Source organism: Aquarana catesbeiana, linkage group LG04 (assembly GCF_042186555.1).
Source record: "Aquarana catesbeiana isolate 2022-GZ linkage group LG04, ASM4218655v1, whole genome shotgun sequence".
In the NCBI taxonomy this organism is placed as follows: domain Eukaryota; kingdom Metazoa; phylum Chordata; class Amphibia; order Anura; family Ranidae; genus Aquarana; species Aquarana catesbeiana.
In genome coordinates, this window is record NC_133327.1 from 615,575,701 (window position 1) to 615,602,580 (window position 26,880).

Here is a 26,880-nt window from a genome sequence, read left to right on the forward strand (position 1 = left end):
GAAAGAGTCCCCGCTGGCTTGCGCTACACTGTTAGTGTAGCACCAGTCTTATGAGGCGGACTGGGCTGAGAGGCAAATTAGTCTAGCTCCCCCATGAAGCGGCCTCACTGCTTCCGGTATGCGGGAGGCTGGCTTTCCGCAACTGTGGGGGGGGGGGGGGGGCGCTTCTAATTTTGACTGTCCTGTCATCCTGGATCACAAACCTTCCTCACTGTGCTATATGTTTTCTGCTGCACCATTGACATGCTTATATCTTCTTAGTCCTCTCCATAAAATCAGAAATTTGTGCTTAAAGTAGAACTATAGGCAACACTTTCTTTTTCATTTTGGATAGAGTAAGGGAGGGTTATAACCCCTGTCAGTTTATTTTTTACCATCCCTGTCCCATTGCAGAGATTTCCCTTTACTTCCTGCCCCATAGCCAAACAGAAAGTGAGAGGAAATCTATGCAAATTAAGAGAATCCATTGCCCCCCCCCGGCCCTCAGAACTAGTGTCCCCACTCGAAAATTTCAGGGCAGGTCTTAAACAGCAAGGGGTGTAGCCTTGACACGAAGGGGTGGGTCATATTTAAATTTGGGGGTGCACAAGTTTAGTCAGGCCTAGGGCAGCGCAAAACCTAAAGACACTACTGGTGTAGTTTAGCATGTTGTGCGTTTGGAAGAGTAGGTGTGGGACAAAGTTCACGTCGGCGTGAGCTCAAACTGTGCCTGAGAACAAAATTCTCCATAGAGCTTGGAAGCCAGGATCACCGTGCCTGATTGCTGACACTTTTTAACCCCCTATGGGCCACACAGTAGATGATATAGCTATACAGAAGACCTGAGAAAGCATCGAACCCTACCACACTGTACCAAACGAATTTTAATGCAGTCCTATACCAAAAAAATGTTACTGGAACAATGCTGCTCTCTGCCTTTGTGATAGACAAATGCCTAGGAAGCCCTGACAAAAATGTCATGTTGGCCACCTGTTATGCAGATTGATGCACGAGTAATAAGTATATTCAATAGAGCAGTAAACATCTTCTGTCATATTTTGTTTGTGATGGTTGAATTTGCTTACTCGAATTTAATACAATATAATATAATGAAAGGTATAAAATAATATGCGCCATCTGCACGAAAGCTTTTGTGTGTATGAATGTGTGACTAATGAAGTGTGTGTTCAGTTCAATTAACACAACATCACCTCTAACAACATGATTTCAATTGCTTATGACGCCAACACCATGAATTAGAATAAAAGAATTCACTTATGTTTGCATCCTCACAGCCCCGAGGCTTTTACTTTTCACTGGAAAAATGGAGCATTTAAAAAAAGTGGAGAATTTACATTTTTTTAAAAGGATACAATATGGTGTGATTCAACTTCAAAAGTATAAGAAAAAAAAAACAAGTGTAGACATCCATTAAATGTATTGTAACTAGATGAATATGATATGCTGTACTGCTTGACATGCTTTGCAGGGATATTTGTGACTTATTATCTGTGCAAATGATTGAATATTCTTAAGAGAAGATCTATCAATATAATTTCTATTTAAATCTTCTCTTATGTCTCTATGTGCTTTCTAACCCTAGTTACAAGGTTCAACATGCTGTCCTCCCCTCCTGCATTGGCCAATCTAACAACAGCTACGAAGGAGATGGCTGATTTATAGCTGCAGCTTGTCTTGGCTGTGAGTACTTTCCCAACACAAGCAATGACAAGAGGAATGCAGAAGCTGACACACCCCCTTCCCTCTGCATTCCTCTTGCTGTTGCATGTCTCAGGAAAGTGCTCACAGCCAAGACAAGCTGCAACAACGTATCAGTTGTCTTCTTTGTAGCTGTTGTAGGACCTCATAACTAGGGTTGGAAAACACTTAGAAACATGGGACAATATACTACTTTTTTTTTTTGTCCCGGGGAGCAGAACGGTAAATAAAAAATTATAACAGATCTTCTTAAAAGCTGTAAGGTGCCATTTTGAAACCCATTAAATGCAAACAGTATACGGGGCTGAAGAAAGATACAGGTCTTTTAAAAGGGACCTGTCACAAGGCTTATTATCCAACAACTGTTACCTTTGTAAGTACACAGCGCTTAGTGTGCTTAAAATCCACTGCCATTGTCTGGTTTGCAAGATGCATAGCAGTTTCAAAGCAGTCACCAGATTTGCATTGATGCTGAACAGGTTGCTTCCTTGGAATTAAAGGAGAAGTAAAGCCAAAGCAATTTTTTGCCCTACTTCTCCTGGGTGTTCTGCACTCCTGTGACCCATTTTCAGCTGACAACGGGATAAAGCCTGCTGTCAGCTGACGTCATGGGAAAGATCACAGCTTTACAGTTGGGATCCACCCAAATGCATGGACCAGCAACTGGCTCAGCCTCTCAGCGAGCCTCTGTGAGACTGAACGAGCTGCACCTTTCGCCTCCACAGCCCGATCCTCCAGTGAGCGCTGGAGGGGCAAAGCAGAGAGCTATTGGTGGAAAAGGCATCTTTAGTTAAGTATTCTTGTTATATTTTCTAATATTATTACATTTGTTATCTGTATTTGTCATTACTTAATGAAATGTACGTACAAGTGTTTGTGTGATCTCTCTTTGCACCTCTTGAATACACCCCAAAAATGTAAACTATCACATAACTGTGATAAAACATGATGGTAGTGACAAACCGAATCATACAGGTCCTTTTGTATTGCAAAGTGCATTGCAAACTGTTGGTGCTATAAAATTCTAGTGTATTATTATTATTAATAATAATATGTATCTTATTATTATTACCATTATTATTATTATTATTATAATCATTATTATTATTAAAAATAAGTGTGCCCATAGTCTGAATTTAATATCTTTTGTATTATGCTTCTCTTACAAGAAAACGAAAACTTGGTCAGAATCATAAATTTTGTTAAAGATTGGAACTTGATCTTGTAAATGTGGTGGAATTTATAAATAAAAATAATAAAATAGAGGTAGAATTTAAAAAAAATAATAAATAAAAGGAAATAATATACTAAATGCTAACGATACATGTTTCAAAAATGTGCAGATGTGGTCTTTAGGACCTGTCAGAGACCTAGGGTCTCTGGACCTTGTACAGATCAGCGGTGTGTGCGCATGCATAGAAATGCCCTTACGCATATGCAGATATCCTGTAGGTCCCAAAGGAATTATTAAAGTAGCGTTTTTATCAGTGGAGGCAGATGTTTTAGTAAATTGAACTTACTGTTTGGCCAAGTCAGTTTATATGAACTTCTGATTGGAGTAAGGTGCTTCTCTTCTTTTAGCTTCCATGCCATGGGACCTCAGAATCAATCTGTCACTTTGTGATTTAGAGACCAACCCTAAACTTCAATCTGATGGATTGGCTCCTAACAGTCACCTATTAATTAATCTCTGGCCTCTCTCTCTGCATGGTGTTGCACTTTCATTTGTGACAGAGACATAGGTGAGCGCAGCCTATTGCATTAGGGTGTGCACCCCAAAGCTCAAACACGTGTGCATGCGTGCATGTATGTATGTGTAATATACACACACACACACACACTCTATTTATAAATAAATGTAAAAAAAGCATTTAAAATGTATTAAAACAGAGGTTGGTGTCAGTAGTTATTTATTATTCTATTTTTGTATTATTTTTTACAATATTTTAATAGGAGCCCCATTGGGTGGTTTTGGTGAAACATCAGCAGGGAGAATCTGCGCCGCACGGGGTGATTAGGGTGTGCCTGGGCACACCCGGCACACCCCCTGCGCACGCCTATGGACAGAGACTATTCATCTGTGCTGGTCATGCTGGTTACCAAATATCTGGATTAACATCTATGTATTGTGGTAATGTGTGCTAAGACCTGTGTTTTATTGTGCATTACCACAATGCAAAGTAACACGTTGTATATGTGCATTGCAAAACACACCTAAACATGTTTACAGTCCTGTAAAATAGATCAGCATAATGTAATTATTTAAAGTGTAAATTTATCTTTTCACAAAATATGAAAAGGTGAACTAACACCCCCTGGTCCCCAATGCACTTACCTCCATGGATAATTAGCTGTCACTGCCCATGAAGCTTGTGCAGCGGTCTGGGAATTTAAAAACCCTGCTTTTCCCCATCTTTCCTTAGAGCTTCTGGGATGGATTAGAAAAGATTAGGGTGCTTCTGATTGGCCAGCATATGACCAATCAGAATAGTCCGAATCTATCCCAGAAGTCATAAGGAAAGACAGGGAAAAAAAGTCGGGCTTACATATTTCCAGGCTTGTGCACAGGCTTCATGGGCAGAGCCAGCTAATCATCTATGGAGTTAAAGCGGAGTTCCAATAAAAAAAAAATAAAAATTAAAAATCAGCAGCTACAAATACTGCAGCTGCTGACTTTTAATAATCAGACACGTACCTGTTCCAGGGTCCAGCGATGCGGGGGAATGAAGCCCCGCTTGTCTCCCCATCCTCTCTGGGGCGTCGGCATTGTCACTGTGGGCACCCGGATGTGCACTCACTGCACATGCGCAAGCCGCGCTGCGACTGGCCGGGCAATCATGTGGGACCTGTGACGTGTCCCAGATGATTGCCGAGAGGGAGGGGGGAGAGGTGATCTCCCTTCCGGCGCCCCAAGGTCCAGGGAGGAGGTGGGAGCTGGAACCCTCTAAAAAGAGGGTTTCCGCTCCTCCCCCTCAAAAAATGACATGTCAAATGTGGCATGTCAGGGGGTCATCTTCCCTTAAAGCGGAAGTTCCATTTTTGGGTGGAACTCCGCTTTAAGTGCAGTGGGGAACGGTGTGTTAGTTCACATTTTTATTTTTTTTTAAATGTGAACTTACACTGTAAATACCAATAAAAGTTCTATATACCCCTTTACTAAAATCGCACATGAGCTTTACTATGTTAATTTAATAAGTTATTTTTAATATGTTATGACTTTCAGCTTTCATTAAAAAAGGACCTGGACATTCTGCCATGATTGTTCAGGCACTTCCTGCTATTGGGTAAGAATGCTCTGTCCCTGCCTATCAATTGTGCTCCTGTGTTGTTATATGGGTTTTTGATTACAAGTTCTGTTTCAACACACATTTTTTAGGTTACAGTGGGCTTACATGTTTTTTGGCACCTTCAAAGTCCCATAATTCCAACTTGGTTCTTTTTGTCTACACATTAAGCAGGCATGGTCTGCCCAGGAAACCCACCCTGAGAAATGTAATGATGCAATGTCTAGAGTGCATACATAAACCCAGGAAATGGCTACAAAGTGGCTACAGGAGCCCTGAGATGTAACACAGAATGAAAAAATGTTTTATGAAAAAATCAAGAACTGTATATGATATATAGTGCTTTATTAACCGGTTCAATACAGGGCATTTTCACCCTCTTCCTTCCCAGACCAATTTTTAGTTTTCAGCGCTGTCGCACTTTAAATGACAATTGCGCGGCCATGCGACGTTGTACCCAAACAAAATTGATGTCCTTTTTTTCCCACAAATAGAGCTTTCTTTTGGTGGTATTTGATCACCTCTGCGGTTTTTATTTTTTGCGCTATAAACAAAAGAAGAGGGACAATTTTGAAAAAAACACAATATTTTTTACTTTTTGCTATAATAAATATCCCAATTTTAAAAAAAAAAAAAATTTTCCTCAGTTTCGGCCCATACGTATTCTTCTACATATTTTTGGTAAAAAAAAAAAAATCGCAATAAGCGTATATTGATTGGTTTGCGCAAAAGTTATAGCGTCTACAAAATACGGGATAGATTTATGGCATTTTTAAAAAAAATTTATTTATTTTTTTTTTTTACTAGTAATTGCGGCGATCGCGATTTTTTTTCCTGACTGCGACATTATGGCGGACACATCGGACACTTTTGACACATTTTTGGGACCATTCACATTTATACAGCGATCCGTGCTATAAAATTGCATTGATTACTGTATAAATGTGACAGGCAGTGAAGGGGTTAACCACTAGGGGGACACAAGGGGTTAAATATGTTTCCTAGGGGATGATTCTAACTGTAGGGGGCGGGGACGTACAAGGGGAGGAGACCGATCAGTGTTCCGCTGTACTGGGAACACAGATCGGTCTCCTCTCAACTGACAGGACGTGGATCTGTGTGTTTACACACACAGATCCACGGTCCGGCCCGGTTAACAGGCAATCGCGGGTGCCCGGCGGACATCGCGGCGCGCGCGCACCCCCTAGACGGCCGGGAAGCCCAGGCCATTATATGACGTCCACCCAGGATGGGAGATCCCATCTGTGGACGTCATTTGACAATACGCGGGTAGTGAAGTGGTTAAAGGGTAACTCCACTTTCGTGGGGAAAAAAAATAGAAATTAAAGAAAAAATAATATAGCACATATAAGTGTGACCCCAATCATATTGTAATTGAATGTTATTAAAAAATACCTTTCCTTTTCAATCTGCAGCCACTGTAATTTTCTGAGAATGCATTGAAGTATGGCTACATGGGGTTGTTCTGTAAAAAGAATGTGTACTGACCACTCCCCAGAAACATCATTTCCTGCTTGTGTGATTGGCTCACCGATTTTCTCAGAAGTCTGCACTAAGATACAAGTCAGATTTCAGGCATCCCTTGCAACAAAAATGTCATTTTTGGAGAGATACTTCCAATAGGAACACATCTAAAGGGATGCAGGCCCAGCAGATTTCTTCATTAGTGCCCTGCAGCTGCCATACCTGACAGTTAAATATGAAACCACTCCCATTAGACCCACTCAGTACAGAGGCACAGACAAACACACAGGGATTATTTCAGAATAACAAAAGGTAGGAATCTGCAACAAAGGTTGTTATAATCCTTGCAATGTACATGGATCACCCAGAGGGGAATATTTTTTTATCAACAAAAGTGGAGTTACGTTTAAATTAAATTAAATGTCCATCAGTAGTGACTTAAACACCTAAGACTTTTGTCATCACTACAAAAACATAACTAGAACTACATTATTAATATCCTATCACGTCATCTGTTATATCACATACCCTAAATTCAGTGATGTCACAAGGCTGTATAAGGTATTACACTTAAGCACAGTATATACTACAAATAGTCCTCTTTTCCACGTACACGATCGGAAATTCAGCCAGCAAAAGACCGATGAGAGCTTTTGGTTGGAAAATGCGACCGTGTGTATGCTCCATCGGACTTTTGCTGGCCGAATTCCAGCCAGCAAAAGATTGAGAGCATGGTCTCAATTTTTCGGTCGGAAAAAGTTCCTATCCGAAAATGCGATCGTCTGTGGCAATTCCGACGCGCAAAATTCCTACGCATGCTCGGAAACAATTCGACGCATGCTCGGAAGCATTGAACTTCATTTTCTCGGCATCGTCGTAGTGTTGTACGTCACCGCGTTCTTGACGGTTTAAAGTTCAGCGAACTTTTGTGTGACCGTGTGTATGCAAGGCAAGCTTGAGCAGAATCCTGTCGGAAAAGCCATCATATCTTTTTCCGACCAAAATCCTGATCGTGTGTACGCAGCATTTGGTGATAATAATAAAATAATATGTGGTGTGTAACAATATAAAAAATGTTAATACTTTAAAAATTTTGAATTTTTTATACGCCTGGCAGACAATACAACAACAGTATTCAGGGCCTGCCACTCTCTAGCATTAGCATTAAGTATCACTAGTGAGATCCTTCTGTTCTCCCCTATGCTGAAATCTCCCCCCTTTCTGGCTCCCAGTGAATAATTACATTAAACACAGGGGCGTGTGGTGAGGCACTGGCTAGTATCAGAGCCAGATACACACAGGTTACATACGCCACGAACGTTAGAGTGAGAGCAATAATTCTAGCACTAGACCTCCTCTATAACTCTAAACATGTAACCTGTAAAAATTGTTAAAGCGTCGCCTATGGAGATTTTTAAGTACTGAAGTTTGGTGCCATTCCACGAGTGTGCGCAATTTTAAAGCGTGACATGTTAGATATTTATTTACTTAGTGTAACATCATCTTTCACATTATACTAAAAACTTGGGTTATCTTTAGTGTTTTTTTTTTTTATATTCACAAAAACAAAAAACGCGTTTTAAAAATTGCTGTGCAAATACCTTCAGGCTTTAGGGGAGCCGGACTGTGGCCAGTGGGAGTAGAGAATGCCCAGTGGGAGAAACCAATGTCCCATCATTGGTTTTAGGGGGAGGAATAGTGATTTTTTTGTTGGTATGAGTGGGATGAATAATGCCCTATTGATTGGTGTCAGTGAGAGGAATGGTATCCCATCATTGGTATCAGTTGGAGAAATAGTAAAGGGCCACAGTTTGGAGACCACTGCCCTATAGTAATAAGTAACAGTGTTCACTAGAACATGTTGCATTTGCTGTCATACATGTGGATGCCTCACCCTTCAATGGGAAATTCAGCTCTCACTAACATAATAATTTACTTATTAAAAATTTGAAGAATGTTATAGAAGCTAGATGAGAACATTTAGCTGTTTTTAGATAACGATGGATTTTTATTTCAGTGCAGTCAGTCTTGGGATCCAGGCAGCTCTGTTGGACAGTTTAGCCAGGTCCTCAACCACCACTGCTGCAGCAGAAGTATAGTTTGGTTAAGAGCACACTCCCAGCCTGCTGATTGGACAATTGAGAAACAGCAGCTCACAGATGAGATTTACCCCCCAGTCAACTTTACCCCCCAGTCAACATGCACTGCAGCAGATTGCCTCTTTATTATGCCTCTTCCTCTCTCAGTCTACATATTGCTGTGCATGGGATTACAAAGGCTGATACTGTACACAAGCAGAAAAGGCAAAACCATAGATTTGCAAAACAATGGGATAAAGGAATATTCCTGAACATTGTTTTATCTTTATTGTTACTGTGAAATTATGTGAATGCATCAATGCAGTTCATGTTATCTCAGCTTGCAGAGCTTGGATTAATTCAATGAGTTTACCAAAAATGTAAATATTGCAGAATATACAGCCTCATGCTACATAACTAAGCTCCATTTCATGCTGACTAAACAATTATTAATGTATCATAAATAAAAAACTATCATTAGATAGATTTTTACTTCAAAAGCATTTTATTAAGCCCGGGTTCAAACAATATCGGGCTGCGGATCGCACAGGAGTGCTGTGCGTCCCTGTTCCCCGTTTCAGGGACAAATCAGGGCAGATTCTATGCCTGAAACACAGCGTTTTTGTGCAGTGTGCTCCGTAGCCGCCCCGGAGATACGTGAACCGGCTCCATAGGGAGCCAGTCACATTCTCCTACTATGCGAATTAGATGTGCAGAAACGCACATCTAATTCGCATAGGTGTGAACCCGGGCTTAAATAAATTTGATAAAAAAATCTGATTTAAATAAAAAAAAATCTGATTTAAATTAAAAAAAAATCTGATTTTTTTTTTTTTCTTAAATAATTGATTTTTATCCACCCTGATCAACAGTCATTGAGCTACTAAAAATATATGTGAAATGCTCAGAACAAATAGAGAAAAATCTCAGCCACCGCACACCATACAAGCCCCTCGTGTAATAAGTGATAGCAATCCTCAGCCTAATTCCAGCCAGGCAACCCCCCCAACACGTTTCGCCCCACCCACGAAGCTTAGTCATGGAGCCCCCGTGGCTGGGGTGAAACATGTCGGGGGGCATGGCCTGGATGGCGTTAGGTTGAGGCTGCTATCATTTATTAAACATGGGCTTGTGTAGTGTGGGATGGCTGAGATTTTTCTCTATTTGTTCTGTGGATTACATGGCATCAGGACAGACTCCTAGCCTGACTTGCACCCCCAGTGGAACACACAGAATGGGGGTTGATTCTTGGTCAGGCTGCAGCCTCTTGTCACATGATCCCGTGGTGAGAAACTTTCTGTTACAATCCAATTTGTTTGGGTGACGCTAAAGTGGGCTAAGAGGGGAGGCAATGCTTGAATCATTGTACCCCCTGGCATGCATTTTCACACATTTACATTCACGGCCATTCTGAAGATGGAGATAATAGCAGCTATAGGCTGAGCAGGGAAACCAGCTTCACTTTGTCCCATGAGTCAGTTTGAAATCATAATGTTAATGCTTGACCAGAGTACTCCTTAAAATTTGTCTTCTACATAAAAACGATCGTGTTTGTTTTTGCCAGTCACTTTGAATGCTCAGCTTGCATTAAATTGCTCAGTTGTCATAAACTGTATTCTGCTTATTATCCAGGCCAGTGCAGATATATAACATCTCGGGTACTGACTGCCTTATCACAGGCAAACTGCTTGAATCAGTTATTACTGCAGCCATTTACTGCATCACTATCCTTCTTGGAATTTGTTCTGACCTTCATTTAATCCATTAAATATGTATGTTGCCGATTTGACATTTTCATACCGTGCATAAAGCAGGAGTAATGGCCGTATCTTCCTTCTTTTACCGATGCTGAAACCCTATATAGCTTTTAGCTTGAGTTACACTTAAGTAATATACAGTATATATAATTCTTAAACGTCCAGCTTGATTGAATGTGTATTGATCTGCTGACTATGCAAATACATCTGACCTTATTTAATAAATGCTGCTAGGAAAATGACTACATAACATTTTCCTCCTAATTACATTTTGCTAACATAACCAATAAATAAACGAGACATAAAGGCTTCATTCCACTGTCTATGTTGTGCCAAGATTCCTAATAAAGGCCAAGCTGGCTACACGTAAGCCGGCCATAGATGGATCGAATCCGGGCCAGTTCAGCAGGGACTGGCCGAGATTCAATCTATGTATGGGCAGGCTGGTTGCACTGAAGTCGATCTGGGCGATATTCTTTCTTTCCACCCACAGTAGAAAGAAAGACAATTGTATAATCTGTGGCTTGTTTTAGGGGCATATTTTTAAAACTGTGGATGGGACTTTCACCAAACAATCACTGGTGGTGAATAAATCACTGTGATTTAAAGCGCCACCCCCCCCCCCCCCCCACACACACACACACACACACACACACACATACACCCAATATTAAACTGCCAGCATCTATTAAATAAACTCAGTTGATGCAAACCTCTTTTTTGTATTTCAGTACATTCCATTGCTCAGCAAAGAATCCCACCCCATCATTTCTAAAACTGACATTATCGGTGATCTGACTTCCTCCTCTGCATTTTCGAAGCCGGCCCACCAGGGTGGATAAAAGTCAATGATTTTTTTATTTTATTTTTTAATCTGATATTTTTTATTTAAATCTATTTTTTTTTAATCAAATTGATTTTAATAAAATGCTTTTGGAGTAAAAATCTATCTAAAGTTTTCTATTTAAGATACATTAATAATTTAGTTTATTCAGCATGAAATGGAGCTTAGTTATATAGCATGAGGCTGTATATTCTGCAATATTTACATTTTTGGTAAACTCTTTCAATGCAAGCTCTGCAAGCTGAGATAACATGCACTGCATTGATGCATTCACACAATTTCACAGTAACCATGAGATAAAACAAAGTTCAGGAATATCCCTTTAGCCTATTGTTTTTGCAAATCTATGTACACTACAAACTGTATGATTGAATCGGTTCTGATATCGCTGTTTTACTAACCTGACAGCTTATTATTCTAAATAGAAAACCTTAATTTTGTTTGTAAATATTAAAAATTTCAACTACCAGCAAGAACAATCTTTACATTAAAAGAGCACCTATCATTTCAGATCCATCATGGCAGTGGGCATCCACTCGCCTGCTGCCGCCATTTACCTTGTTGTGTCACTGCTGCATCACCAGCCGTCCCATTAAAGTGAATGGGACTGTCGGTGAGTCAACAGCGGGTTAGAGGAGGAGCCGCTGTGGGACAGAGATGACAGTTGCTCTTTAAAAATTATGATTTAAATTGAGTTGATTTAAATCAAGCCTTTTCACTAATTATTTAAATCATGATTTAAATGGACTTGATTTAAACCAAATCCACCCTGCGGCCCACCAATGACATATGAATTAACTCAAAAAATGATCATGTGAGATTACGTGTCATCAGTGCAGAGGAAAAAAAATGGCCATTTTTTCAAGATCTTGAGCGATTTACTGAAATCTCCTGAGACCCTATACACAGAAGAGGTATCTGGAAGGCACTGGTGACGTAGCCTTCCCAGGGGGAACATCTCAGGATACATCAGCAGCGCCTCCAGAAAGGCAGACAGTTGATACATTTTAAGTACACAATAACAAAGAATGTAATGTGTTCTGGTTCAGCACGCAGATCTGCATGTACTTGTATTTTTTTAAGTTTGGGGAGTAAAGTCTGCCTAAAACACACTTGGAAGATTCACCTGCAATGAATGTTTGTTGAATGCCAGATTCACTGCTCTAAAATATACTCCTTAAAAGAGATGTATGGGATTTTTTTTTATTTTGGAATCATACTTACCTAGGTGGATGCAGCATCGGTCCAATGCTGCATTTGTCTCCTACCGGCTCTAAGGCTAAGAACAGAGCAATCAGACACAGCCGATCACTCAGTTCTCACAGCTCTGTGAGCAAAGAGCTGGTGTCACCGGCCCTCTGCTCTGCCCCCTCTCAGCGGCTTGCTGAGAGGCTGAGCCAGGTGCCAGTCCAGGCATGTGGGCAGATCCCCTCCATATGGTTTGCAATTTTTCCCTGAGCCTGCTGTCTGTCTGCTGAAAACGGGTCACAGGAGTGCAGAATGAACTTCACTCCTGTAATCCACAGGAGTAGTACAGCTAAAAGAGCTTTGGCTGTACTTCTCCTTTAAAGTGGTTCAAAATGCTAAACATTATTTACCTTAATGCATTCCCTGCATTAAATGGGAACAGAACCCTCCTATCATTTTCAGCCAAGGAAGCTGCCATCTTGGCCTCTGTTCGATCTTCCACTGCCATGATGTTACACATGTGATCAGTTATGACACCAGCCATTTGATGATTTGACAATTTGGTTAAGAGCACAACCAATGTGCCCGCAGGTGTGCCACCATAACTCGTATGAAAATATCCAGAGCATTCCATTGTTGTTTTTAAAGATTTTGTTTGCTTCTACCAATGGTGGCTCACCAAGAATAGGAGGAACCAGGAGCTTTGGCAGAGGACCCCAGAAAAGGAGGTTTGGGCCGCTCTGTGCAATTCCATTGCATAGAGCAGGTAAGTATACCATGTTTTTTAATTAAAAAAAATAAAATAAACTTTACAATGACTTTAAACTGGCCATAGATTGGTAGAATTTTGAACTAATGCCCCGTACACACGAGCGGAATTTCCGTCGGAAAAATCTTGGATGGTTTTTACGACGGAATTCCGCTCAAGCTTGGCTTGCATACACACGGTCACATAAAAGTTCTCTGAACTTTCCACCGTCAAGAATGCGGTGACATACAACACTATGACGAGCCGAGAAAATGAAGTTCAATGCTTCCGAGCATGCGTCAAATTGTTTCTGAGCATGCATGTTTTTTTGCACGTCGGATTTGCATACAGACGAATGGAATTTCCGATAGGAACTTTTTCTGACGGAAAAATAGAGAACCTGCTCTCAATCTTTTGCTGGCGGAAATTCCGCCAGCAAAAGTCCGATGGAGCATACACAGGGTCGGAAGTTCCGACCAAAAGCTCACATTGGACTTTTGCTGGCGGAATTTCCGCTCGTGTGTACAGGGCATAAGATTCTTAGGAAAAGTTTTAAGAAAGTTTGTTAGTTTTTCCAATCATTAGTGGTTTAAATCGACATTCCTTTTTCACAACAGTGACGAGAAAATTCAAAGGAGCAGGATGGAAAATTGTTCTCTAACAAACACATTTCTAGCAGTGTATGTGGCTTTCATTTGGTAAAATCCATTTGTTCCAAAATTAAGTGCTAAAAGCAAACACAATCTTTCAAAACAATATTGGAATGCCCTGAATATTTTCATATGAGTTTTCCTAGGACTTTTCCTAAAAAAATGTTGTTTGAAATTCTATACATCAATGGCCAACTTTAGAGTGTACTGGTAGGTATGGCCAAGGCCATTTCCTCCATGATACAAGATGAGATTGTTTCTCCTTTGCTCCTTTTCTAGCATGTACAATTGGAGATGATCCAGCATATCTGTTGGCACTGGCTTCATATTAGGAGTTGGTATAACAGGAGTTGGGAAAGACCTTTCATTTGCCTCACTGTAAGAAGTAAACACCTGAAAATCTAAGGTATGACTATTTGACAAATAACTCTGGATACAATGCAATTCAGTAAGTACAAAAAAAACATATATAAAATACAAAGCTGTTCATTAGGGAAGCAGGTATAAATAATGGGGCCTGTTAGCAAAAATATCACAGATCTATCTGGTCTCCAAACACAGTTCTAAATGGTAACACACTGCTAAAATGTTGCTATTGTAAAATATCCAACACTGCAGCATACATAGCTTTAGCAGAGGGGCATGTGCTCTGGGCCTGCCTGGACAAACAGGTTTACAATTGACTTAAGCCTCATGCACACGAGACGCCGGTGCAAACTCTACTGAACACATGTTTTTAAAAGCTGAAACCAGTGTTTAGAAACGCCCGTTTTGCCGCGTTTGCGTGCCGAGTTTCGCCGCGTTTAGCCACGTTTGCGTCTAGAAGCGTCTGCAGAGCAGAGAATGACATTTTGTGACTCAACTTTGGGGCCCCTTGGTACTAGGAACCCCAAATTTGGTGTGCTAACACAGTGGAACTAGCACTACAACATATCCAAAATTCGGGTCGCAAAATGTCAAGCACTTTTCTGCAGCAAAGAATGACATTTTGTGACCCGAATTTGGGGCCCCATATCTTGGGGCCACTTAATGCTAGGAACCCCAAATTTGGATATGTTATAGTGTTAATCTAACTGTGTTAGCACACCAAATTTCCTAGCACCAGGTGGCCCCGAGATATGGGGCCCCAAATTCAGGTTGCAAAATGTCAAGCACTTTTCTGCAGCAAAGAATGACATTTTGTGACCCGACTTTGGGGCCCCATATCTCAGGGCCACTTGGTGCTAGAAGCCCCTGTGTTTGCACTCCAAATTTGGGGTTCCTAGCACCAAGTGGCCACGAGATATGGGGCCCCAAAGTCGGGTCACAAAATGTCATTCTCTGCTGCAGAAAAGTGCTTGACATTTTGTGACCCGAATTTGGGGCCCCAAATTTGCGGCGGCGCTTAGCCGCGTTTAGCCGCGTTTGGCGTCTGAAACGTGGAAAACTTTTGCGTCTGAACCCATTTTTTTGCTTCTGGAAAAACTAGGTTAAAAACTAGGTTACACAATTACCTAAAAATGCCAAAAAACGACTGTGTACATGGACACATAGGATAACATTGAATGGGTTCAGGGGCAGTTGAAAAAAGTGTCCAACTGCCTCTGAATGTGAGTTTAACAGCGTCTCGTGTGCATGGGGCCTAAAGCTGAATAAGTGAAGCTGTAGTAGATCTCTGGATCAACCACTAGATACTCTAATGCCGCGTACACACGATCGGATTTTCCGACGGGAAATGTTGGATGTGAGCTTGTTGGCGGTAATTCCAACCGTGTGTATGCTCCATCGAACATTTGTTGTCGGACTTTCCGCCAACAAATGTTGGCTAGCGGGTTCTCAAATTTTCCGCCAACAAATGTTTGTTGTCAGACTTTCCGATCTTGTGTACACAAGTCCGTCGCACAAAAGTCCACGCATGCTCGGAATTAAGTACGAGCCGAAGCGCTCGGTCTTGTAAAACTAGCATTTGTAATGGACATATCACGTACGTCTTGTACAGTACGTCACTATGTTCGTAATTGTTGGCCAACATTTGTGTGACTGTGTGTATGCAAGACAAGTTGGAGCCAACACTCTTCGAACAAAAAAAACTGTTTTGTTGTCGGAAAGTCTAATCGTGTGTACGGGGCATTAGACACCTTTCACAATGAGGCGCTTAAAAACTGCCCATAAAATGGCGAGCGCTTTGCAGCGCTTTTGAGACGCTTTTCCAGCACTTCAGAAGGTCATGTGACTCAAAAGAACCATTTTGAGGTGCTTTTGAAGTGATTTTTCAGGCGCCTCCCATTCATTTCAATAGAGAGGGCGCTTTTTTAGCGCTTCAAACGTGCTGTAAAGATGCTGCTTGCAGGAGTTTTTTCACCACCCCACTAAGCGCCTTGCCCCAGTGTGAAAGCATCCATGGATTTTAATGGAAATTCGTTTTTGTGAGCTTTTCAGGCACCTTTTTTTTAGCATGAAAGCACCTGAAAAGCTCCTCAGTATGTAAGGGGTCTAAGAGTTTCTCTTTTTTCCCATATTCAATAAATCAATACTGTGTTTAAAACCTTCTGCAAACAGCTACTAATATCCTTTAGACTCTTTAGACCAGTGGTGGCTGGTGCTCAAAATTTTTTTTTTTGGGGGGGGGGGCGCAAACACACTGAAAAATTCTGAAAAAATAACCCATCAATTGCAGCCTCACTGTGCCCATCAAACGCAGCCACTGTGCCATCAATCACAGCCACTGTGCCCATCAAATGCAGCCACTGCGCCCATCAAATGCTGCCACTGCGCCCATCAAATGCTGCCACTGTGCCATCAAATGCTCCCACTGTGCCATCAAATGCTCCTACTGTACCCATCAAATGCTGCCACTGTGCCAACAAATACTCCTACTGTACCCATCAAATGCTGACACTGTGCCATCAAATGCTGCCACTGTGCCCATCGAATGCTGCCACTGTCCCCCCGCCCGCTCGCCGTCTGCCTGCCACTTACCCTGTCTCGGTGGGGCAGAGGGTGAAGGCAGTGTCCTCCATGCTCCTCCTACTCGATGTCTTCTCCCGTCCTCTCCTCCCGTCCTCTCCTATGATTGTATGCCTGATAGGCGCCTGTTGTTTCAGCCAATCAGGCGACAGGTAACAGACCCAAGCACCTGATTGGCAGAGAGGTGGTTCAGTGTTAGGAAAGCGAATATTTATTAGCTTTTCTAACACACCTGGGTGATCTGCGAGTGCCAAGCATGGCACTCGCAGGTCACCTTTTTTGATGCCTATTAGAGCCTATGGCTCTAATCAGGTGCTTCAAAAACACCCCCCGCCACTGTAATTCAGGCGCCCGGTGTCTGAAAAGGGACCGGGCGCCTGAATAGGGGGTGGCAGCAGTGGCCATGGATAGATTCCTGCAATGCATGAATCTATATATTGGTGATAGAGGGGGTGGCTGGAGAGAGGGGGCGGTGCCCGTGCGCCCTTATGGACACACCGCCACTGCTTAGACCCTTGGTGACCAACCTGCAACCCAGGGGCATGGGCACGCCTGCAGATACTAATATGGGTTTCCCTATTGCCCTGTTATAGTAGTGAATTCTAGCAGTCTGGTAATATGTCACCAGTCAATGACTGTCTCTTGAAGCCTATCTCCAGTCTCCAACAACTGCTATAACAGGTTTTCCGTCTCTGACCATCTCTTTTATCAATTCTGCAGTCTCTGACCATCTCTTGTATTATGTATTTGACCTCTGACCATCTCTTGCATCATGTCTGCAGTCTCTGACCATCTCTTGTATCACGTCTGTGGCTTCTGACCATCTCTTGTATCATGTCTGCAGTCTCTGACCATCTCCTGTACCGTGTCTTCAGTCTCTGATCCTCTCCTGTACCATGTCTGCAGTTTCCCACCATCTCTTGTATTATATCCACAGTCTGTAGCCATCCTTGTATCTTGTCTACAGTCTCTGAAAATCTCCTGCACCATGCTATTAGTCTTTCACTATATCCTTTTATGTGTCTTCTGGCTCTGACATTGAACATTCACTGAATATAATGTGTGGCTCTAAGGTGATGTTCAGGGCTACACTGGAGGCCCACCATATCAAAAACATTGACCAACACTGCTTTAGACTATATAGAGTGCTGGCCTGATCCTTTGATACAAACTGAATGGATGGTTTAGGAAGGCCCTCACATCCTATAGTTTTTGTAAGTTTTGAAAAAGCTTAAGAATCTTACACATGCATTAATATTTTATCCTCAGATTAGTAACCGGTAAGAGTGCTCCAGGCTTCTTCTCTTCCGAGTGCTCAAGGGTACATATTTTTAACTGCGTAGGACATGTAATTAACTTTTTATGACATCTGCCAAAACATTAATGAATGAATTAGTTCACAAGTGGTTAATCTCATTCAAGCTCCTGAGCTATTAAACATTTCAAAAGCAGCTGAGCTCTAAAGCTTACTAAACGCTTCTTACATTACACAAATGTCCACCAATGTGCTGCGAACCTAGGCCCCCTTCACATCTTCACACACTATGGTACTGCCACCTAGCAATCTTTATATCAATCTGAGAAAGGGATCTAAAAATCCAATACATTGTTTGCCCAATGCAAGTGAACACTGTTTGGTCAATCGGTCCTCGGCTCATCGTGCTCCTGTAACACATTGCAGTATTTGGTCGGCCATGGCTGTAGTTACACCACCATTGAATTAGAAGTCAATTAGCCACAACTCACAGAACACCTAGCAACCTCTGGAGGAACCCTATGGTTCCACAGAACCCTGGTGGAGGTTTACTTGCCTTATGAAGGCTTATTGAATAAAGGCCACTGAGCAAAATGCAGTAACCGATAGCAAACAATGATCATTCTCCAGATACAGAACAGCCAGAAAGATTAAAAAGAATTGCTTGTAAATCAATACGGGTTGTTATAATTCATACACTGCTTTTCATTTTAATACATCAGCCTAATGCTTGCTTATTTTATTAGTTTTCCTTGTTTAAACTAGTGAAAGGTGATTAGTTGTTTCTGCTGTGTACACATCATGATTGCTTTCTTTTTGCCTTCGTATATTAAAATTTCCAGGCTGTGCATTGGTTTTATATAATTAGAAAAGTGAGCATGGAATGTTAATAATACTCCCAAATTATCATCATTCATCGAGTGTCCCAGTGGGAGTTATTTTGTGCTGGATGCTGACCTATTGATCTTTACCAGAAGACACAACACACAATATATATTACTGCAGTTCCTTCTCATTCCCTCTATGTGTGCCTTGCACTTTGATAACTGTTCTCACATCTGCAATGTTGCACCATATGATGCATCGCAAAAAAAAACCCACAACGTGTTCTTCATTCTAATAATCCATAGCCTTTCCTCTCCTCTGTCATGTACATCAAATACGATCTGCTTCCTTATATTTAATGTATATGGCCATAATCGCTGCTTGATTTGTCCATTTCTATTGTTACATGTCCCAATCCGAGATCAATAATTTACTACAACATCTTGTCAACGTACCATTTTTTCAGACCTAAATGTATACTACAGCAGAATAATAAAGCTATGAATAAATGTCAAGCTATGATATCCTCTGTAGGTGGTGCTATAATTAAAAAAAGGAATCGCCTTAAAAAAAAAAAAAAAAAAGTATAATTATTTATTTATATAATTATTATTTATTTTAATAATTATTTGAATTATGTATTCAAAAATCAGCGCATAAAAAAAAAACATTATTGGGTTTTGGTCATTGACAGTCTTGTCATCTTTTCATACAACAAATCTTTTGGAAAGTGTTATTTATAGAAAATTGGGCTAAAATGCACAGAACAATACCTATGAGAGAGAGAGAGAGAGAGAGAGAGAGAGAGAGAGAGAGAGAGAGAGAGAGAGAGAGAGAGAGAGAGCGAGAGAGAGAGAGAGAGAGAGAGAGAGAGAGTGTCATCATATTTCACGTGCTGTTTTTTTTTTTTTTTTTTTTTTTTTATTATTATTGATATATACAATCCAACACAATCCAAAACACTGCTGTGTTTTCCATTCAAAAAAAGAAAAACAAACTGGCAGATCCTGCGATCCTTAATGTAAGTTTATTCCAGAGTCGCAGTACTGGGGTGGGGTCCTCCCTGAGAATATCACTGATGTGACTGCTGCTCTCCCCCTCCTAATTATAGCAATCTGTTTGCCTAGCACCTGCAGATTAATGGCTGTTTTCAAGGCAATTGGCAATATGCCCAATAAAGGTAGCACACAATGCCAACGCACTGACGCTCACCGATGCCCAGCAGCCCTTGGGGTGTTTATACAATCAGTATTTCACCTAATAAAATAATGGATAGCACATGAACAGCATTTCAAGAAGGATTGAGGCTAGCATGACGTCAACTGTGAACCCAACAGGACATTAATGATGTATGGATGTGACTGGCAGCAAACCCATCTCTTTATAGACCAACCTGCGTCTGTAGGATGGAGCCTCCAGAACGCCCCCTAGAGGGGCAGCTCTGACTTTGCCCCCTCCTCCCATCCCTTACTCGAGCTGTAATGCAGATCCCCTCCTCCCTTGCTTTCTCACTAGTGGGCAACAAAACCAGCAGTAATTACTAATGCCCCAGCACGTAAATCCTTCAGCTTCGCAGGCTTTTAGACGCAACTGCGCAGATCTGTCTGTACCCTCCCTACTGCCTCTCCAAATATAACGTCAGTCATACATGAAATTTTGGCCAGCAGACTGCAATGCCTTGCAGTTGACTGGGGAGGTCTGGCTGCAAGTCACAGCTGACCAGGCTGCCCATTCTGCACAGATTGGATTTGTAGTAGGCTGAAGCAGATCGATCAAGGATACCATCATCCAGCTCTGGGTTTCATCTGCCTGGTAGCTGGCTAGTAATCTCCTCTTTGATGGTTAGTAGATCCCTCTATGCTGGCTAGTAGATCACTTCTGTGATGCCTGGTAGGTTGTCTCTATGCTGCAAGAGATTGCCACTATGCAGCTTTGTAGACCTCCTCACTGCTGCTTTTTAAATCACCTCAATTGACGACACTTTATATAACATGCAATCTACTTAAGCCCTTACAATGTATCAGAACTCCTTTATGCTGCCTGGTAGATAACCTATATGCTGCTTAGTAAGTCTCCTCTGTGTTGCTTAGTAGATCTTCTCTATGCTGTCTGGTAGATCGCCTCTATTCTGATTAGTAGATCTCTATGCTGCTTATAAGATTTCCTTTATTAACAGAACGTATGTATCATGCAATCTACCTAAGCCCTTACTTAGATCTCCTCTATGCTGCCTGAAAGATCTGTAGCTAGTATATCTCCTCTATGCTGCTTTGTAGATCTCCTCTATGCTGCCTGTTAGATCTGTAGTTAGATCTCCTCTATGCTGCTTTGTTGATGCCCTCTATGCTGCCTGGTAGATCAACTATATGCTGCCTGGTAGACCACCTCTATGCTGCCCAGTGGATCCCATATATGAGCCTTAGTAGATCGCCTCTATGCTGCTTAGTAGCTCTCCTGTATATTGGTGAGCAGATCTCTTCTATGCTACTTATTGGATCTCCCCTATGCCAGATAGATCTGCTGTATGTAGATGAGTAGATCTCCTATACGCTGCTTAGTAGATGTCCCCTATGCCGGTCAGATCTCCTGTACATGGGTGAGTAGATCAGCTGTATGTGGGTGAGTAGATCTCTTGTAAGTAGATGAGCAGATGTCCCCTATACTGCTTAGTAGATGTCCCCTATGCCAGTTAGATCTCCTGTATGTAGGTGAGTAGATGTCCACTATGCCAGTTAGTTCTGTATGTGGGTGAGTAGATCTCCTGTATGTAGATGATCAGATGTCCCCTATCCTGCTTAGTAGATGTCCCCTATGCCAGTTAGTTCTCCTGTATGTAGGTAAATAGATCTTCTGTATGCTGCTTAGTAGATGTCCCCTATGCTGGTCAGATCTCCTGTATGTGGGTGAGTAGATGCCCTGTATGTGGGTGAGTAGATGCCCCCTATGTGGGTGAGTAGATCCCCTGTATGTGGGTGAGTAGATGCCCTGTATGTGGGTGAGTAGATGCCCCCTATGTGGGTGAGTAGATGCCCTGTATGTGGGTGAGTAGATGAGGTGTAGATCCCCTGTATATGGGTGAGTAGATGCCCCCTATGTGGGTGAGTAGATGCCCCCTATGTGGGTGAGTAGATCCCCTGTATGTGGGTGAGTAGATGCCCTGTATGTGGGTGAGTAGATGCCTCCTATGTGGGTGAGTAGATGCCCTGTATGTGGGTGAGTAGATGCCCTGTATGTGGGTGAGTGTATGCCCTGTATGTGGGTAAGTATATCCCCTATATGTGGGTGAGTAGATGCCCTGTATGTGGGTGAGTGTATGCCCTGTATGTGGGTGAGTAGATGCCCTGTATGTGGGTGAGTGTATGCCCTGTATGTGGGTGAGTAGATGCCCTGTATGTGGATGAGTAGATCCCCTGTATGTGGGTGAGTGTATGCCCTGTATGTGGGTGAGTAGATGAGTTTCTGATCCCCTGTATTGAGGTGTATGGTGCAGAGATGGCCGCACTGGCTCTGCAGTGGAGCTGTCCGCGGTGCTGAATCCGCCCACCAGGCAGCGCAGAGCCCGCACTCCGCTCCCCATCAATCACCCCGGGCTCCCCGGGCTCCCCGCACACACCGATCCGAGGCTGAGCCCTCCATCCCCCGCACACAGCAATGCAGAGCCCTCCATACAATCTGCTCCGGCTTATCACCATCGCACAGCCTTCAGGTTAAACAGCAAGCTCAGATTTGTCGGCTGCATCAGCTGTCAGATAATAGGACTTCCTTCCCATCTAAGCAGCTTAGCAGAATAAAGGCAGAATAAACAAAGAAATCTTTTCCCAGACACACAATGTCCATAGAGGAGAGGCTCCTTTACCTGGTCTCCTAGGATGAGGGCTCCAGCAGCAGAAGTAAAGTCTAGATCATTCAATAACCTTATGGAGGACGGAGCTGCAAGGAGGTAAGAAGCAGCGATCCTGACCTCCCCGAGTCTTCTTCTTCAATGGAAAAAAGGAGCTCTGCCCTTATCAAAGATGGCCGTCCTTCTTGACGTCAGCAGCTTTTAATAGACATCTATCATGGGGCGGAGGATAGTGGGGAGGGGGCAGGCTGGGGGAGCTTGAGTCATCGTCTGCTCTACAATGCTGCAATACATCGCATTTCTTTATTTTACAATACCTGTTTTGCTAACATCTGTATTTAATGATCATAAGGATGGAGGCAAGGAAGGATTGCATGGTGTATGGGGGGGGGGGGGGGGGGGGGTTGGGTTGCCCTGTAGGCTTGGATGGTTTTTGGATAGGATTGAGCCAATGCAGCACTGATTTATTTTCGCCAAAGGGGTGGTCCAAAGGGATATCCCCTCTCCTGTGTGTACTCCATATAAGGATAGCCTACGTGAGCAGCTAATATACAGAAGCCTTGAAGTGATTTCTATGGCTTGATGGCTGTATATGCTCACACCATTCATGTTATCAATATGCAATGGTCATCTATGTAACAGGGGAAGCTACAATCAGAGGACTAGATTTAACTCTCCGCTATCTGGAAAATGCAGAATACTGATACCCAGGGCTCCATTTCTAATTCCTATCACCTAAGTGCAAGGATAGGGACATAGGGGGAGATTTACTAAAACTGGAGAGTGCAAAATCTGGTGCAGCTCTGCATAGAAACCAATCAGCTTCCAGGTTTTATTGTCAAAGCTTCATTGAACAAGCAGAAGTTAGAAGCCGATTGGCTACCAGGCACAGCTATGCCAGATTTTTGGACTTTCCAGTTTTACTCAATCAACTTCACCATGTCTCATTTGTTGTGCCAGGAACTCATCTTTTAATGCAAGTTTTATAATTATGCAACATTGTATTGTCGTACATGATAACAGCCTAGGCAGGAGGCATCATCAAGCTTGGTGCAGGGAATGTGATTGTGAAGAATATATAATAATGGAATGAAATGCAGGTAGTCGCTGCTAGCAGGCAATGCTGTCCAGGTGGTTTGGTAACCATTTATTTTACATGTTGCTATAAAAAAAATGACAGATGTTCCTAAACCAAAATGATAACAAGGGAAATCATATTTTAGGAGAGCAAAAATAAACATCATGGTGAAATATTAGAGAATACCTACTCATCATTTCCCTGTCTTCATGAATGCCACCCAGACTGATTCAGACCCCTGATTTTATCTTTTGAGTCCTGGGTTAAATCACAGATTTCATTCTTCACATGATCAAATATTTCACAAATCTATCCAGAGCTAATCTTAAAGAGGAAGTGAACCCTGATGGGTTTTACTTCCTCTTTGTTCCCCTGCAAAGTAAAAGCATAATGGGCTAGTATGCATCACATACTAGCCTATTATGTGGCACGTACCTGAAAACAAAGCCCGCGCTGTCCCCGCTGGTGGCCGCATCCATCTTTGCCCCTCTTCCTTCCGGGGCCGCGGACTCCGGCTCTGTGACTGACCGAAGCTGTGTAACGTCACGCCCGCTCATGCGCATGGGAGTCGTCGGTCATGGCACTTGCGAGTAAAGAAACGGCACGGAGGGCCATTTCTTCACAGCGCATGTGCCAATGACATCAGCAGCTCAGTATACAGCAAATATCTCCTAGACAACACACATTTAGTATTTCCACTACCTATAGGTAAGCCTTATTCTAGGCTTTACCTATAGGTCAAAGTCACAATCAGAGGTTTACAACCACTTTAAAGTGACACTAAATTCTGATTTAAAAAAAACAAACACATATTCTACTTAAAGAGGAGGTCTGGCCCCCCACAAATACTGCAGCTGCTGACTTTTAATATATGTACACTTACCTGTCCAAGGAACCTGCAATGTCGGCACCCCAGCCTGTCGGGTGCAACCGCCGCCATTCCTGGTAAGGGAACCCGGCAGTGCAGCCTTCTGCGCATGAGCAAAGCGCACTGCGCTTTCTAATTGGTCCAGTGGCGGAGGAAGAAGGAGGGGGCCGAACTTCAGAGAGACGGCGCAGCGGCCTCCATCTCCCGGAAGTGGAGACAGGTACCTGTCAAAAACAGGTTCCTGCTCCCCCCTCCCCCCGAAAAGGTGCCAAATGTGGCACCGGAGGGGGGGGGGGGGACAGATAAGCGGAAGTTTCACTTTTGTGTGGAACTCCACTTTAAGTCTTTATTTTTAACAAAAAAAAGTCCCTTATAATGCTCTCAGTCTCCTCCAAATCTCCAAATAACTTTCCTGTTTGCTGCTGTGATCTGACTTCCTATTAGAGGGTGACTATGTTAGTTCTCCACGTAGGTAAAAGAGCAGCCACCCTCTCTTTCTTGCTCCCGAGATGGACAAGAGACTATGGGCTATGGGATGTGTAGTGTGCATAGAGCACATGACTGCAACTAACATGCACTGCTTGTGTCAAATAAACAGAAATGAGTGGGAAAAGGAGAGGTTCTGGAGCTCAAGGAGGATGTTAAAAGGAGGCAGAAAAACACAATAACAAACAATTTAATGAAAAATTAATTACAGGGCCATTAGGTAGTGGATGCGTATTATTTGCGAAATCGGGATATTGTTTAGTTTCACTTAAAGAGGAACTGCAGTCTGCTCACATTAATTGTAATAAAAATATTTGCCATTCTGAAGCTTCCCTCCAACCACTTTGCATAATATTCTATATATACTGTGATTCTGTACTTGCCAAATACGCTGCTGAAATCTCCCCCCACTAAGACCCCTTTCACACTGGGGCGGTTTGCAGGCGGTATTGCGCTAAAAATACCGCCTGCAAACCGCCCCTAAACAGCCTCCGCTGTTTGTTCAGTGTGAAAGCCCTCGGGCTTTCACACTGAAGCGGTGCGCAGGCAGGACGGTGAAAAAAGTCCTGCAAACCGCTTTTTTGGAGCAGTGAAGGAGCGGTGTATTCACCGCTCCTTCACTGCTCCTGCCCATTGAAATCAATGGGACAGTGCGGCTATACCACGGCAATACCGCGGCTATAGCCACGCTGTACGAGGGATTTTAACCCTTTTTCGGCCGCCAGCGGGGGTTAAAACCGCACCGCTAGCGGCCGAATACCGCTGCAAGAACGACGGTACAGCAGCGCTAAAAATAGCGCTGTTGTACCGCCGACGCCCCCACTCCCCCAGTGTGAAAGGGGCCTAAGTCTAAGTCCATTTTAACTGTGGGCAGCTGAAGCTACTGCTTATTCACTTCCTGGATTTACACAGAGGCACACCTCCAGTCCTGCAGCTCTCATTGGCCCTGTATAAGGGATTTACTGTCAGAAAAAAAATGTTTTACTATCCAAAGTTAAAACAAGTGCAGAAGATTTAATAGATGAAAAATAACTAAAGGTCCGCTTTAAATGCCGAACTACCCCTCCAACCGCCCTCCTCCCTACCCCCCACCTTTCTCCCCACGTTAATATCGTAAACTGTTGGCGCTATATAAATCCTGAATAATAATAATAATAATAATAATATCCAGATATGATCCATCTAGTTCTTTCCTTGTTTTTCTTTTTTTCCCCATTTGAACATGATGTAACAAACTCCTATTTATGTATCCTAACTATCTGTTAATAGGATATAATTTATAGTTTCTCATATATGTATCGTTACTATACTTGATGCAACCTTCATTGTTATGATCATTATTTTTTGGAAAAATTGTAAGATCAACGGGATGTTTTTTTTCTCATCACATTCCAATGTCTTGTGTACTTGGAATATCTTTCAATAAATTCTATTGAGAAAAAAAAAGCTGAACTCTAGGCAATTATAAAGTATACAAAATAATGAATGACTGTATCCATTAGTACTCCTTAAAGAAGAACTAAGGTGTGAAAACATACTTGTCTAACGATCCCTTTGCCAGAGCCTGCATCTTCTTCTGAGTGAGGAGAGGAACAAGACCTCTAATGCCACGTACACGCGGTCGGATTTTCCGACGGGAAATGTTCGATGGGAGTTTGTTGTTGGAAATTCTGACCGTGTGTAGGCTCCATCGGACATTTAACGTCGGAATTTCCGACAAACAAAATTTGAGATCTGGATCTCAAATTTTACGACAACAAAATCTGTTGTCGTAAATTCTGATCGTGTGTAAACAATTCCGACGCACAAAGTTCCACGCATGCTCGGAATCAAGCAGAAGAGACGCACT

General features: G+C 42.4%; 1 protein-coding gene across 2 annotated transcripts in view; it reads right to left on the reverse strand.

Annotated features, from left to right (window-relative positions):
- The window catches only part of SNAP25 (synaptosome associated protein 25), a 181,455-nt gene extending 158,682 nt beyond the window's left edge, over positions 1–22,773 (reverse strand). Inside the window, exon 1 of one of the 2 annotated variants that reach the window (XM_073628277.1) lies at positions 22,615–22,773. The gene's annotated coding sequence lies outside the window, so the exon portion shown is untranslated. The remainder of the gene's footprint in view (positions 1–22,614) is intronic. The other variant, XM_073628278.1, reaches the window with a different exon arrangement.
- Positions 22,774–26,880: the final 4,107 nt, after the last annotated feature.